Source organism: Panthera uncia, chromosome F2 (genome assembly GCF_023721935.1).
Source record: "Panthera uncia isolate 11264 chromosome F2, Puncia_PCG_1.0, whole genome shotgun sequence".
NCBI classification, from domain to species: Eukaryota; Metazoa; Chordata; class Mammalia; order Carnivora; family Felidae; genus Panthera; species Panthera uncia.
This window is the reverse complement of record NC_064812.1, coordinates 49,733,672-49,748,401: the sequence shown is the minus strand read 5'-3', so window position 1 is coordinate 49,748,401 and position 14,730 is coordinate 49,733,672.

Sequence of the window (14,730 nt, the reverse complement as noted above, 5' to 3'; positions counted from 1 at the left end):
TAGATCTTTGTCTTTATTCATTACCCATTCCTGGCTTAAGAATTCCTTTTGATGACAAATATGGATAAAATATATACCAGATCAACAAAGTATAGATTATATGGGATTATAATCCCTGAAGATTTAGTGTAATAATTTAAAAGGGAGCTTTTAAGAGACGACAAAGGGAGTGTGGGCTTCTAACTCTAAATAACATCAGTTCCATTATAGAAATGCTAGGGGAAAGAAAAGAAGCATTACTCATTGCATTCAGCTCAAGAAAACCGTGGGGAAATAGGCCCACTGCTTGTGAAGTTAGGTCAACTAATCACTGGTGACAATGTGACACATTTTGCTTCCACCTTTTAAACAAAACTTCAAAGCAGAAATACACAACAAAATAAGTTGAGGTAGAAATGAAGCAGAAGATAAGAAGGAAACTATCTTAAATGGGTTAAAGTTCAGAAAACAGAAATCACAAATGCAAATACCTATAAAGCCCTGATAAATATAAATGAAAGAAACAGGCAAGAAGCCACTCAGGATACATTAATTGCCACTGTGCTGATGAGAAGAGAGCCACTTCTTAGTTCCAGCAGGCTGCCTGATCCAGAAACATGGCCCTGGATTGGCCAGGTTTCCTGATTTTTCAGGAGAAGGTAGACATCGAGAGTTTTAAATGGTATGTCCTATTTTTGTCTTGCTTTGTTTTAATATGAATCTGAATGAAACCATATCTGTGATTTATATCCAGGATTTAATAGTTGTAGAAGTTACAAAAATAAACTCACAAGGATGAATAACAACAAATTTAGGATTATCTGTAGGGAGAAAAAGAAGGGAGAATAGAATGGGGGTATTAAATAACATCTATAATATTTAATTTATTAGGAAATACATTTGAATCAAATATTTTGAATCAAGTAAATATCAAATGTTTCATAAAAGTATAGTTAAAGTAAGTATCAAAGGTTTCATAAAAGTATAAGTTACACTGGTACTTGTTATGTTTTCTCTATGTCTTTTTGTACACTTAAAATATTCCACAATGAAAGTATGTGATTTATATCTCAATGTTTATACATCGGTAGATATAAATGTACATATATATTGATGATACAGAGATGTGAGTTGTATAAATAGCATATATGAAAGCAGAGATTTAGACCTTTGGATCCATCAGAAGTCTGCAAGTTTGTGATCTACCTTTTATAGAGATGTGCAGATTCCTAGAAAAGAGTATGACTTCGAGAAAGAAAGATGCACTACTCTGGCGTTTCAAAGGCATTTTGGGAGAGCATGAATGTACAAGTGAATCTCTTATTTGTTGTTCAAAAGTCTTCCTATCAGCCCTTGAGATATTTAGAACCACTCTAGGGATCTAATTATGATTCAGGCAAGAATTTGGGGTACCTGAGCATGCAAAATAGTCCCCATGTTTATTCTGTTGCATCTGTAAGAATAAGGACTGCGCCTTCTCTACCCTTATATCCTGCACGCATGGTACCTTGTACATAACAAGTTACTTCTCCATAAACGTTTGGAGAATTAAAAGAAATAGTGTGTGTTCTGGGTTTTTACCTTATTATAAAAAGTTTTAAAAGCTGTGATTTCTTAAGCAACCACAATATGCCGAGTTAACAGCTGTGTATGCATTATCACTGTGGCACACAGGAAAACTGAAGAATAGGTATTGTCAGCTCCAGTTTCCAAGTAAAGAGAGATCATTTATTCATTCATTCATCGGTTCTGTATTTAGTACCAGCTCTGTGCCAAATATTTTTACTGGCAATATGGGTCCAGCTGTAAATAATAAAGACTGAAATTCTTGCCCGTGAAAAGTTTATACTCTTCTGGGCGGGGGAGGGGGGGGGTAATGCCTAATAGGCCAATTGACAGGCAAATGTAAAGTATTGCAGATGATAATGATGATGAACACAGAGGAAAAGGCAAAGCAGGGAAGGAAAGAGGGTACTTTAAATAGGCTGATCAGGGAAGACTCCTTGGTAAGATGGCATTCAGGCAAAGGTGTGGATGGAGTAGGTGAGGGTGTGAGCCTTGTCACCTTTTATGGGAAAAATGTGCTGAGCATAGGGGACAGCAAGTAAATCCCCTGAAGTGGGAATGTACTTGGTGCATTTAGGAACAACAAGGAGGGCGGTATAGCCGGGATGGAATAAATGAGGAAAAGAAAAATAGATGAAGCCACAGAAATGCCAAGATTTCAGATCATAGAGCCTTACAAGTGATTCGGAGTTCACTGGTTTTATGCTGCATTAGATGGGAAAACAGCAGGAGATTGTGAGCGCAGGAATGATAGGGTCTAGCTCAAAGATTAGAAGAATCATTTGGGCTATTATGTCCTGAATAAGCTATAAAGAAGAGAATCCAAAAATCCCTGCATTCCAGGTTGAGAAACAACTACGTGAGTTTGGTCTGAGAATAGCCTGGTATGATCGGAACAGAGAAACTTGCTCATCCACTCATCAAATATTTGTTGAGCCCTTACTCTGTTCTATATGTGACAATGGGCATGCAGTAGTGGACGTAGACACATTTTTTTTCTCATGGCACTTAATCTAGTGAACAATGTTAGGAAATAGCTGAATAAAGATATCAAGAATAAAAAAGTTTAAAAAGACATTACAAAATAAAAAGAACAGTTTATGCCAAAGTCCTTTTCCTTATAGCTCTGATGGAAGTGGCTCAAGGAGCACTTTTTAAATTACCCTTTCAACCAGCAGATATAAACAGCGTAAGTGCCTCAAAGGATTAAAGGACTTTTCTAGATCCTCAGGATATATCTGAAACCCTCAACCTTGGTGAAATTTACAAGTGTCAAATCTCTATTTTATATAAAGGTAATCACTAATAGAATTAGAAACAGATTATGTACCCCACAAATCCTCAAAGGTAACAGAATCAAGCATTGTCTGCACCCCAAAAGAGAAAGAAGAAATAGAAAGAATAGAACAAACAAAGGAAGGGGGAAGGAGGGAGGCAGGGAAGGAGGAAGGAATGGAGGTAGGCAAGCAGCAACAGAAAGTGAAGCAAAGTATTTTTTTTAATGCCTAAACACAGAGTGATAAAATACCATTAAAAACAATAAATGAAGATATGTTAAACCAACATATTGAGTAGCCAAACAACCAAAATCTGTGATGTTGTCCTGAAGACAGCCATAAGAAAAATAATATTAAGAAGTTAAAAATGAAAGGATACACACCCCAGGAAACTTCAGGCTCACAGGTTTTATACACGTAACCTATTAAATATTCAAAGAATAGTTCATTTCCTTGCCATGTAATCCACTTCAGAGCTCATAAAAAGACATGAATGAATCTATACAACGCATTTTATGAAACTACCATGACTCTCACACAAAAACTTGACAAAAGAAGTAACCCCCAAAAGCTAATACAGATGACTCATTAATATAGATGTAAAAATCTGAAATAAATCAAAATATTATCAAAAAATTAAACAAAATATAAAATATGCCCCATGACCAAGTAGGGCTTTATGACAAAACACACACACGTACACATGTGCATGTGCATACATGCAAACACACACACACACATATGCATCTTAATTTTTTTTTAATGTTTATTTACTTTTGAGACAGAGGGAGACAGAGCGTGAGCAGGGGAGGGGCAGACACAGAGGGAGACACAGAATCTGAAGCAGGGTCCAGCCTCTGAGCTGTCAGCACAGAGCCAGATGCGGGGCTCGAACTCACAAATGGCGAGAGCATGACCTAGGCTGAAGTCAGATGCTCAACCGACTGAGTCACCTAGGTGTCCCCACAAATATGCATCTTAAAACAACATTCTACTTCATACTGAAATTGAACTTGCATTAAAAATAAAAATACTGTCTATTTAAATTAATATTTCTTTTTTTTATTTTTTTTTAATTTTTTAAAATGTTTTTATTTATTTTTGCGACAGAGAGAGACAGAGCATGAGCAGGGGAGGGGCAGAGAGAGAGGGAGACACAGAATTGGAAGCAGGCTCCAGGCTCTGAGCTGTCAGCATAGAGCCCGATGCGGGGCTCGAACCCACAGACTGTGAGATCATGACCTGAGCCAAAGTCGGACGCTTAACCGACTGAGCCACCCAGGCGCCCCTTAAATTAATATTTCTAATTCATCCTAGAAGACACAGCTGGTGCAATAAAGAAGAAATGTAAATGAATAGTGTGACCATTAGAAAGGATAACATTTTTTTGTTTGGATAGGATGTAATTATCAGCCTCCTTGGCTGAAGAAAGTAGGAAGAAACCCTATTAGACTCAAATATGAATTTTACAATTTTTAAAATATCCAACAAAAGTAAAAACTTACATAACTTTGTAATATACAAATAATAACTGTGGAAATAGAATGAAAATGTTGCATTTTATAATGTTAAAATACTTGGGAATAAAATCAATAAGAAATATACAAAGCTATATAGCACACACCACAAAATTTTATTCATAGAAAGAAGGTATGAATATATGAATAGATATAAGATGTTCCTAGATGGTAAGTATGAAGTTATAAATAAACCAATTCTTTGTACATTAATTCAATATACATTTTCCCCTAAGCTTCAAAGCTCTCATCCACTCCTTTGGCTTTTAATGCCCTTTTATATGCCGATGGGTCCGAAAAGTATATTTACAGTCCTGACCTCCTCTTTGTACAGCCAGCTTCTCACCGGACATTTTCACTTGGATGTCTCATAAGCCAAAACTTAACTCTTGTTTTTCCACCTAAAGTGAACCCTATTTCTAGAGTACCATCTCTGTAAGTGGCACATCTCCCTACTCGTTTACTTAGCCAAGAAATCTAGGAGTCATTTTAGATTTCTTCTCTCTCACCTCCCATCCTCAATCTACCACATTTTGTTGTTTCTACCTCCAAATATACTCTGAATTCCTCTACTTTTCTCAAGTCTGTCTCCAATATTCCAGAAACCACTTCCTAATTTTTTCCCTTGTTTCTATTCTACTTGTAGCTGCAATCTAAATGTCATCTTTTTAAAATGTCAATATAAATTGCTACACCTTTATTTAAAAACTCAATACTATCTCAATGCCTAGAATAAATCCAAAGTCCTTGTCATTGTCCATGAAGCTCTAATGTCTGAGGTCACTTACCTCTTCTGTTTCTTCAATGCACTGAGCTCTTTTGTACTTTAGGGCTTTGCCTTTGTTAGTCCCTTGTCTAGAATGCTCTCCCTCCATCTCTTTGTAAAGCCAGCATGCACTTGCTCACCAGTTTCCAGGCTTAAGGGTAAATACCATTCTGATGCAGGTCTCCCCTTCCTTTGCCCTGACTCCATTAATCTTTACCAAAACATCTTGGTCGTATGTTTCATCGTACTTCCTGATTCATAATTTGTGTACCTGTTTATTGTTTTACTGCCTGTCTTCTAGAGTAAATGACAGGTCTTGAGAAGACCAGCGTGTTACTGTAGATTTTCATCATCCGACAACCAGCTCACACCTTGCACATACTAGGAAAGCAATGATAATATCAGTGAAACTTGTATTCTAATGGAACTCTTATTTATTCTAAATTCCACCTGGACCAATAACAAATCAAATTAAAAAAAAAAAAACAAATACAGTGAATAATGAATAAAAGAATTTTGAAGGAAAGCAATTAAGAAAGAAAAACTTGCCATTGCATTACAATAACAATTAAACCAGAGTGTTAAGAAACCAAAGAGAAAGGGGTGCCTGGGTGGCTCAGTTGGTTATGCGTCCAACTCTGGATTTCAGCTCCGGTCATGCTCTCACTGTTTGTGAGTTTGAGTCCCACCTCAGGCTCTGTGCTGACAGTGCGGAGGCTGCTTGAGATTCTCTCTCTCTCCCTCTCTCTCTGCCCCTCCCCTGCTCACTCATTCTCTCTCTCAAAATAAATAAACTAAAAAAAATGTTTTTAAAGAAATCAAAATAAAAGAGAAGAAAAGAAAGAAAAAACAGCAGATAAGCTTTTTTAATGGATCACCCTGCTTATATATAAGAATGTAATATTTAGGGGCACCTGGGTAGCTCAGTCGGTTAAGCCTTCAACTTTTGACTTTGGCTCAGGTCATAATCTCATACTTCATGGGTTTGAGCCCTGCATCGGGCTCCATGCTGACAGTACAGAGCCTGCTTGGGATTCTCTTGCTCGCTCACTTTCACTTTCATTCTCTCACTCTCTCTCTACCCCTCCCTCCTCCTGCTCTCTCTCTCTCAAAATAAATAAATAAACATTTTAAAAAAGAACTTAAAATTTGGGCACGTGCGTGGCTCAGTCAGTTGAGACTTTGTCTCTGGTCATGATTTTGTGGTTCCTGGATTTGAGCCCTGCCTAGATTGGTCATGATCTCAGAGTCACAAGTTCAGCTCCACATTGGGCTTGCTGCTCTCAGTGCAGAGCCCAGATCCTTGGTCCCCCTCTCTCTCCATCCCTCCCCTGCTTGCACTCTCTCTTTCAAAAATAAATAAACATTTAAAAAATAAAGACTGAAAGAAAGAACTTAATATTTAATGAAAGCATTTATTATATCAATAAAAATGGTACAATATTTAATAAATATATCTGGAACAATTATTTAGGCACTTTTAAAAATACATAAAATTTAATACCACTCCTTGCATTACTCATCACAATAAATTAAATAGTTACTTTTAGAGTAAATATTTTAATCAATATTTTAGAGTCAATCTTTTTAAGATCTTCACTAACACTATACTATCCCTTCTTTGGATAAAGAACGGTCTATGCATAAAAGCAATAAGAACTCACAAGAGAAAAGATTTTATTACAAAAAAATTAATGTCCTTAAGTTAATAATATCAAACAAACTATAAGAAGTTTTGAACATTAAAATTGATATCTTTAATTTAGAAACAGATTGAAATGCTAAGAAATGTCAAGCGCATCAATAGATACTTGGGAAAATGGCATAAATAGATAACTAACAAAACCTGACAATCTTTTCTTGAACATCAACTAGCTGGAGGCAAAGACCATGTTTCAATTCACCTGAGCACTGACTCCTTCTGGAAGAGGCTATGGCCTTGCTAATGATGTGTTTGGCTCAGAAACTAGGAGAGCTTGATATTTGTCAATACATTGACATTGTTAGGAACATTGACATTACAGGAACATTGTTAGTATAATTCTTTAGCAGTGGTGATATAATCCTGAGTATAATAGAAACTGGTGAAACGATAGTTCTGATTCTTTCACACCTTCGGAAAAACCCTACAATCATCACCCCATAGGAGATGAGGATTAATGAAAAAGCTGCATGGATATACATCACATCTGCTTCTACTTTGTGTAACCATCTCTTTTCTGATAAATTCAGTATCCTTGGCCAGACTGGGACTTCATAGCAATGTGTTTGTGCCATGTCTTCTGACTAATGCATAACAAGTGCAATACTGCAATGACTAGCTAATAAACATAAGATTGCAAGTTAAAGTAACATTGAGACTTTGTTTAACAACTATAAAAATAACAAATATTAAAATATACTAACATTCAGTTGTGGTTAGCAGGCAGCAGGGGTTAAACTCTTAAATTCTTACATTTAAGCACTCCCACAGAATTCTAGCAGGAGTACTAACTGAGAAGTGTTTTGAGAATGAATTTGACAATCTATCTAAGTATGTTTCAAGAGCATTCACAAATTATGTAATCATTAAAATTATAATTATGTAGAATTTCTAATGACATTGTAGAAAATTTAGAATTAAAAAAAGATAGCAATTATATGCACAAAATTATAAAAAATGAACTAAGATAAAAATGTGGGATTATATATGATTTTTCTTCTATCTTTATACTTTCCTGCTCTTTGAATATATCAGTCAAGTCTTGTTAACTGGAAGATGGTATTGTTGTTTATAGAAATGGATGAATCGAGAAGAGATTAATAGATTTTTTTTAATTTTAGACACGTTGGATTTTAGAGCACATCAATACATCCAGTATGAAATTAACTAGCATGTGTATTAAATATCATGAAAGTGACCAGGACTGAAGGTGTTGTTCTGGAAGTCGTCTACAGAGACATCATAAAAAACTGAAGGAATGAACAAAACCTTCAATAATTTGGGAACAAAGACGGTGAAGGGGCTAACCTCCTGCAATTTTACTGGCAAGAATGGAGAAAGCAGAGGAATTGGGTGATTGAAATAGAAAGATATACCTATGGTGTCCCTCATGCATGTATTAGAAGTAGATGTTGGTTTCACTGAAACAAAAGCCTTTATATTTAACCCATAGATGGTCATTTTATGACACCAGTGCAATTGGAGTAAGGGATCTATCAGAAAGAATGATCAGCAGACTTTAACACCTTATTATAAATTGTTACAAGTATCCTAAACTTTTGAAATAAAGCCCTCTCGGGAATTAGGGACATAGCAATCAATGCTGCCCAGTTAGTATAGATAGCAAAGTACCACTTACCCACCAGCTCATACTCTTTCTTGGATGATGCATTTTTCACCAAACCTCAGTACCCAATTCCTACTTCCTAATTTCCCCTTGGAGCCCATTCAACACTCAGGGTAAGTCTTGGGCAGAAAAAGATCTTATACATTGGTATTCAGGGCTGAATTAAGGGGTCAAGACAATAAGGTGAAAATCAATAAAATGTGCTAACTTGATTTATTGAAAACAGAAGAAGGACAAAATTTTATTTACCATGACTTGTATTAGAAAGAGAACTGTTGGCAGTTAGAAGAATTACTACCGATATGCCTCTTGGCTCATGTAATACCAGTAACAAAGGAGAGGGGGAGTTCTACAAATTCAGATCTTTTGTTTTTTGCAAGCAAGATTTAAATGAGCATTCAACCTCCAGATATCCTTTTCTATACTTCTTTCATTCACCTTCACATCAAGACACACAAACACACACACGCGCGCGCACATACACACACATGGACGTAACTGTGTCAAAGAAATCCTTAATGATCGCCTATTAGAAAATGTCCAAAATTATTAGCCTGTCCCAGGTACAGAACCAGGTTATATATCTCCGAGAAGGTCTACAAGTAAGATGAGTTCTGTGAAAGATATATTGGCCCCACTTTGCTCACAAATAAAATGCCAGATAACCTGAAATCTGCCCAAGATATGTCTTCTCAATATGATCCTGCCCACAAGTCTTTCCCATGCCCCAGTAATCTAATGTATAACTCCTTTTCAAGTTGAGGCTGAAAGCTCTTGGAAGAAAGCCATCCATGGATTTCACCGTTTTCTGTTCCCTTGTTGCAGAGCATTACTATTTGAGCTAGATGCATTTTTAAAGTTTAGAAAGAAGTCCCACTTAGAGTCACTCATCCTTCTCAACTTCACTTCTCTCTGATCACCTCCAAACAAACAAACAAAAAGAGCATCTCTCTAAGGTTAGCTTTGCTGTCAATTTTCTGTTCTAGTGAAAGAATCTTTGAAGTACAAATCCTCTCTGGAGTCATAATTTCTCTTTACACATTGTGTTCTGTTTATGTTATTTTAGATATCCTAAAAATTCTAGTTTTAGCCTTACACTTGGAAGAAAGTATTATTAACTTTTTAATGATTTTTGTTTGTTAGGCTCTAAGGCTGAAAGCATCTATTCTTTATAGACAAATAGTAAAAAACTATGTAGCCATTGTCTTTTACAATTTATCCTAAGTCTATGTAGAAGACTGGCTTTCTTTTCAGCTTTCCTGAATTATTTTTACTAATGCATTAAATGCCTTCTTGACAACTGTAGGATTCAAAGCAATTCAAATGAGATTAGTTCATTGTGGTTAATACAAAAGGCTTTATCTTTTAAAAAGTGTCAAAATTATTATCAAAAACTCTCAGAAACCAAATGCATTTTACCGACTTTTATTACTTTCTCTCTTACCTTGCTCTACTAACCGGCAACACAACGCAAGTTACTCAGTCTGGCATTTTAAAAAAAAAAAGGCCTTTTATCATTTCAGTGCATTTTTAGTTTATTAATCTGCAACCTTCTCCATTAAATAGAATACAGATTCCTGCCATGTAAAGCTCTCTGATGCACAGATATGATAGCATCACTTTCCTTGCTTAAAAAAAATTACATCATATTTTAAAACCTGGGTGACTTGCCAGTATCTAAACACTCGATCCAGCATTTAAGGTCCAAAATAATCTGAAATCAACATAGACATTCAGTTGCTCTTTTCCTATTTCCCTCCATGTAGGCAAAATGCTCATGGCAAAAACAAACACACTGTAGTCTCTTTTTCTCTCAGCAGCATTAAACAAATATTAAAAATTATTTACATAAAATCCATTATGATTTGTACACTATTCTGATTAGAAAGCCTCTCTCTGATCTGGGAGCTGCCAATGATCATATTCCCCCCTCTCTTCCACTTACATTTAATAAAACTATGCCTGTACAAATGCATTTATATACACCCCATTTCATTAGGATTTAAGGTGAGCACTGTTTATGATTGTTTGTTCATTCATTCATTCATTCATTCAGGTACAGAATGAATTTCCTGAGTGTGTCCTTCAGACACAAAGGCTTGTAAAGACAAAAATCTCAGTTTTTAAGAATTTATAATCTAAAGAAGTTGACAGAGACATAAACTAATGAGTAAAATCCCTGGTGATACTTTTGTGTTGGCACAGCACTCCCTTGCCAGACATGAATCACCAAGAGAGAAAAGCACACAGCCTGGCTCCCAGGGAATAGTCATATCCTAGCTGGGTTTGTGTGTGCACAGATTGATATGTGACAGGTCCAGGGATGTTGTTTCAACTCTCTTATCGGGACCTCATACTCATTGTCTTCCTTTATATCTAGTTTAAACACAAACTGTATATGTGACTTTACTTGAGATGCTGATGAAGGTCTCCTTTCACGCTTGATTCTAACCTCTCATAGAGACACAGACCCAGTGAATAAAACATGGCTTATCAAAAAATCTACCAATAATTTCAATGCTATAGGTGTGAAAAATGTTTCTGAAACTAAATTGTGTCAAATTCTCCATTTATTATCTTATCAATGTCATTAGTAAAGTTCATTCATCACATACAATGAACTAGATTAAACACTTATTTCACTATATAATCAACAAAAGTTGACTCCATACAAAAGTTTGGATAGTTATGAAATATTAAAGTTCCTCTTTTTCACATGCCAATAGAACTGTCATTTTTATGTTTCATATGTAATTTAAATTGAGCAACTAGGCTTTCTTTTTTTTTAATGAGCATTTATTGAACACATGTTGCATGTATTTCCCTACCTAATGAAAGAATACTGAAAAGCAATTCAAAGCAGGATTCAAGCTATAGCCTCAAGCAAAAAGAAAATAAGAAGGACTTTTTCCAATTTCATTTCTAGAAAAAGGGCTTTCCTTTCTATGTCTAAGAAGTAGAAGAGCTAAGGATATAAATGTTTGATAACCTGAAATAAATCTGTCAGGAAAGAATTCCAGCTGCTACCTTAAAGCAAAAAAGTAGCCAAAGGGAGATGAACCAGTCTGAATTCCCACTCCCGAAAAACCCAAATTTATTACAGAAGACTGCACAACTGGGAAGGCCTCATGACAACTCAGTTAAATAATATTCAACTCATTTCTATGATCTCCCAGGATTCTTGAATGACCATTTGAGCCACTGTTAGGGAACAATGAAGTAAAATGTCTTGTAACTCCTTGGAAGTTTCCACGGTTAGGCACATAATTCGAACACAGTAGTCTGTGAGGCCTTGACTGGGGAATGGTCTACTGTGAAGCAAAATAATATGTGAGCTATTTATTTTAGTGATTAATAACATGAATCATAGTACAAAATGTTCTGTTTTCCTTCTTTGCACCTGCCTCAGTACAAGCGATATGCCTTGGACCAGCATATATTTTGAGAATAGTGACTGGGCTCTAACCACTTTTTTTTGGTTACTTGCTCAAAGAGGCAGCTGCTCCAGTCCACATATACCAATACAAGTGTGAGAACAGAAAACTGAAAGATCTGAAAAGGTATGTATTTTCATAGAATGCGCTAATACATGACTTCAGGAGAGGGAGACAAATTCCACAGTAGGAATTCCGAGGGAGTGGGAGAACAAAGCAGCCTGTTATTTTTCCTTTCCCACCCAACCCAACTTTCACCTTTTCCTGGGACAGTCCCCAGTAGGCTCTTCTTAAAAGTTCAGGAGTATCTGTGATCAGGAGAAAGTTATTCCATTCTTCAAGCTTTTTGAAACATCTTCCAAATGAAACTAATGTCAACATAGCATTCTTCTTAATCAGAGGAAGCTGTAGACGTTAGCTGATGGCAAGAGTCAAATTAAAGTCAAAAGGTAAACTCGCTAAGCAAAGGGAAGGGCTCCTTTTGTGTTGGAAGCTTCATAGAATCTTCCATGTTAGAAAGCTGCAGTAGATTATGCATAAGTCGCCAAACATAGCTGCATCACATATTACCCATGCCAAGAGTACAGACTGTATGGATATCCGAAGCCACATGGAGACAGCAACAAGAAAGTCATAGGGCTTGGACATGTCTCCTCCACTCCGTCTCACCCAAACTTATCTAAGGCTTATCTACACATGTTCTGCCTGGTTTGTATGCAATTCAGAGGAACAGAATGGGAGACAGAGATCCCATCTGGGAGACATTTGTGAGACCAACTGATTTAAATAATAATATTTAAATATGGCAGAAACACCTTTGGACTGGACTGAGTACCTGAGAGTTGAAAATTAGTTTTTCTACTGCTAAGAAGAAATATGGAGTCAAGGCAAACAAAAATATGTTCAGTTATAAAATAAAATCCTACTTTTCACCTCAGAGATTTACGGTCTGTCAAAACCACAAACACTATGATAATAAAATCTAACTTGTCCACTTGTCTTGTATGCTTCATATACAAGAATCTTATGTGAAGTAATCATCAGAGAAGATTCAGCCAGTCTCTGAAATACAAAGTATCTATAAGGGTGATTATAGGCCAGATTTCTTGAAACTACAAGACAATTTGGTAAAAGTAAATGGAATGAAAACTACTCTTCCATACAATACAGGTATTTTAACATGATTGTATATAACAGCTTAAAAATACTATGTAACAGTTCTAACATTAATTTCCAAATATTTCTGTGCTAAATTATTGGTTAAAATAACTTATATTCAAATATTCATTCATTCTATTCATTATTTCATTCAATGTATTATTATGAAGCACCAAGACCATCAGGCACTGATGCTTTAGGGACACAGTCTTTGCCTGCGAGGATCCTAGGGTGATAGGGAGATAGATATGTACACACATAATTATAACACAGCTCGGTAATGCAATGATTCAAGAGCGAATGAGGTATAGTGGTAGTACAAGCTCAGTTTGGCATGGGACAGTTAGACAAGACTAGCCAGGCAGAAAAGGAGATGATGATAAGCAGCAGAGCAACATATGGATGTCTACAACAATGGCATTTCCAGAGAACTGTGTGCAAATAAGGATAACTTGCATTTGATCTCTCTGGTACATCTATGCTTGTCTCCAGGGAAGCCTGGACCCTGGTAATGACCTTTGGTCAAGAAAGTAATAAATTGTACTAATTAGTCATTAAAATGTGCTGTTTGAAATCTAAAATTCTTTGAGACAATCTGTCTTAGCTCATCCACATTGTTTATTGAAAATGAATAGATTTCTGCTTCTAGCCAAGATTAACATGGGTTGGAATTAAAATCTGACAAAATATATGAAACAACAGTTTTCAAGACATTGGATAATGAAAGACGGTAATCCCTGAGACACAGGAAGTACATGAGGTGAGCCTACAATTGCCTCAGCTTACTGTCTGAAAATAGTTTCTAGGTGGTGGTAATGAGGTGGAACCCAGTCAAAACCCTGAGCTAGTCTATCTGAATTGAAGAAATAGAGCTAGGCGTTCAGGAAAGCCAAGATGGCTATTATTTAGAGGTTAGTGTACAGAACAAGCAAGAGCTGCACAGAGAGAGAACTCCTGAGACCATCAGAGGTTCTTCCTTGAGCACTGAGTTGAGTACTGATCAGTACTTGCATATGAGGGAAATACCTGAGTTTAAAGAAGGACCACCCACAAAGGGAAAAGTGCCTGGAAATCTCATAGTGCCAGGAATAGCGGAAAGCAGTCATGGTGGAAAACTTCACAATTCACTTAATGTTCGTTACAGTATTAAAAAGGATATTGCTCAATAGTAGGGAAGAATTACCTTACACTAAATGTTGCCTTGGTACCACCTAACTCAAAAGGCCAAACTGTTTTCTGGCATTGAACCAATCATCAGGCATTTAAAATATAGAATACATGACCATATTAAGGAGAAAAATGAATTAAATGAAACTGAACCAAAATGATACAGGTGATAGAACTTGTAGACAAGAACATTATGGTTGTTATTATATTGTAATATATTATAATATTATACTATATTGTATTGTAAAAGCTAGAAAAAATTTGAATGTGCCAAGTAGAGACATGGGAGATATTTTTAAATGTCCAAATGAAACTTCTATAAATAAAAAAATGCAAAGTGGGAAATGAAAAATATATTGGATTGGAATAACAGCAGATGAATCATGACAGGAGAAAAGATAAGTGAATTCAAATACATATCAATGGAAACTATACAAAACTTTGATCTATTCTATATTATAAAAAATATATATATTAATAGTTTGCAATATATTATTTTAAAAGACATATTAATAGTTTGCACCGGGTGTAAGCAGC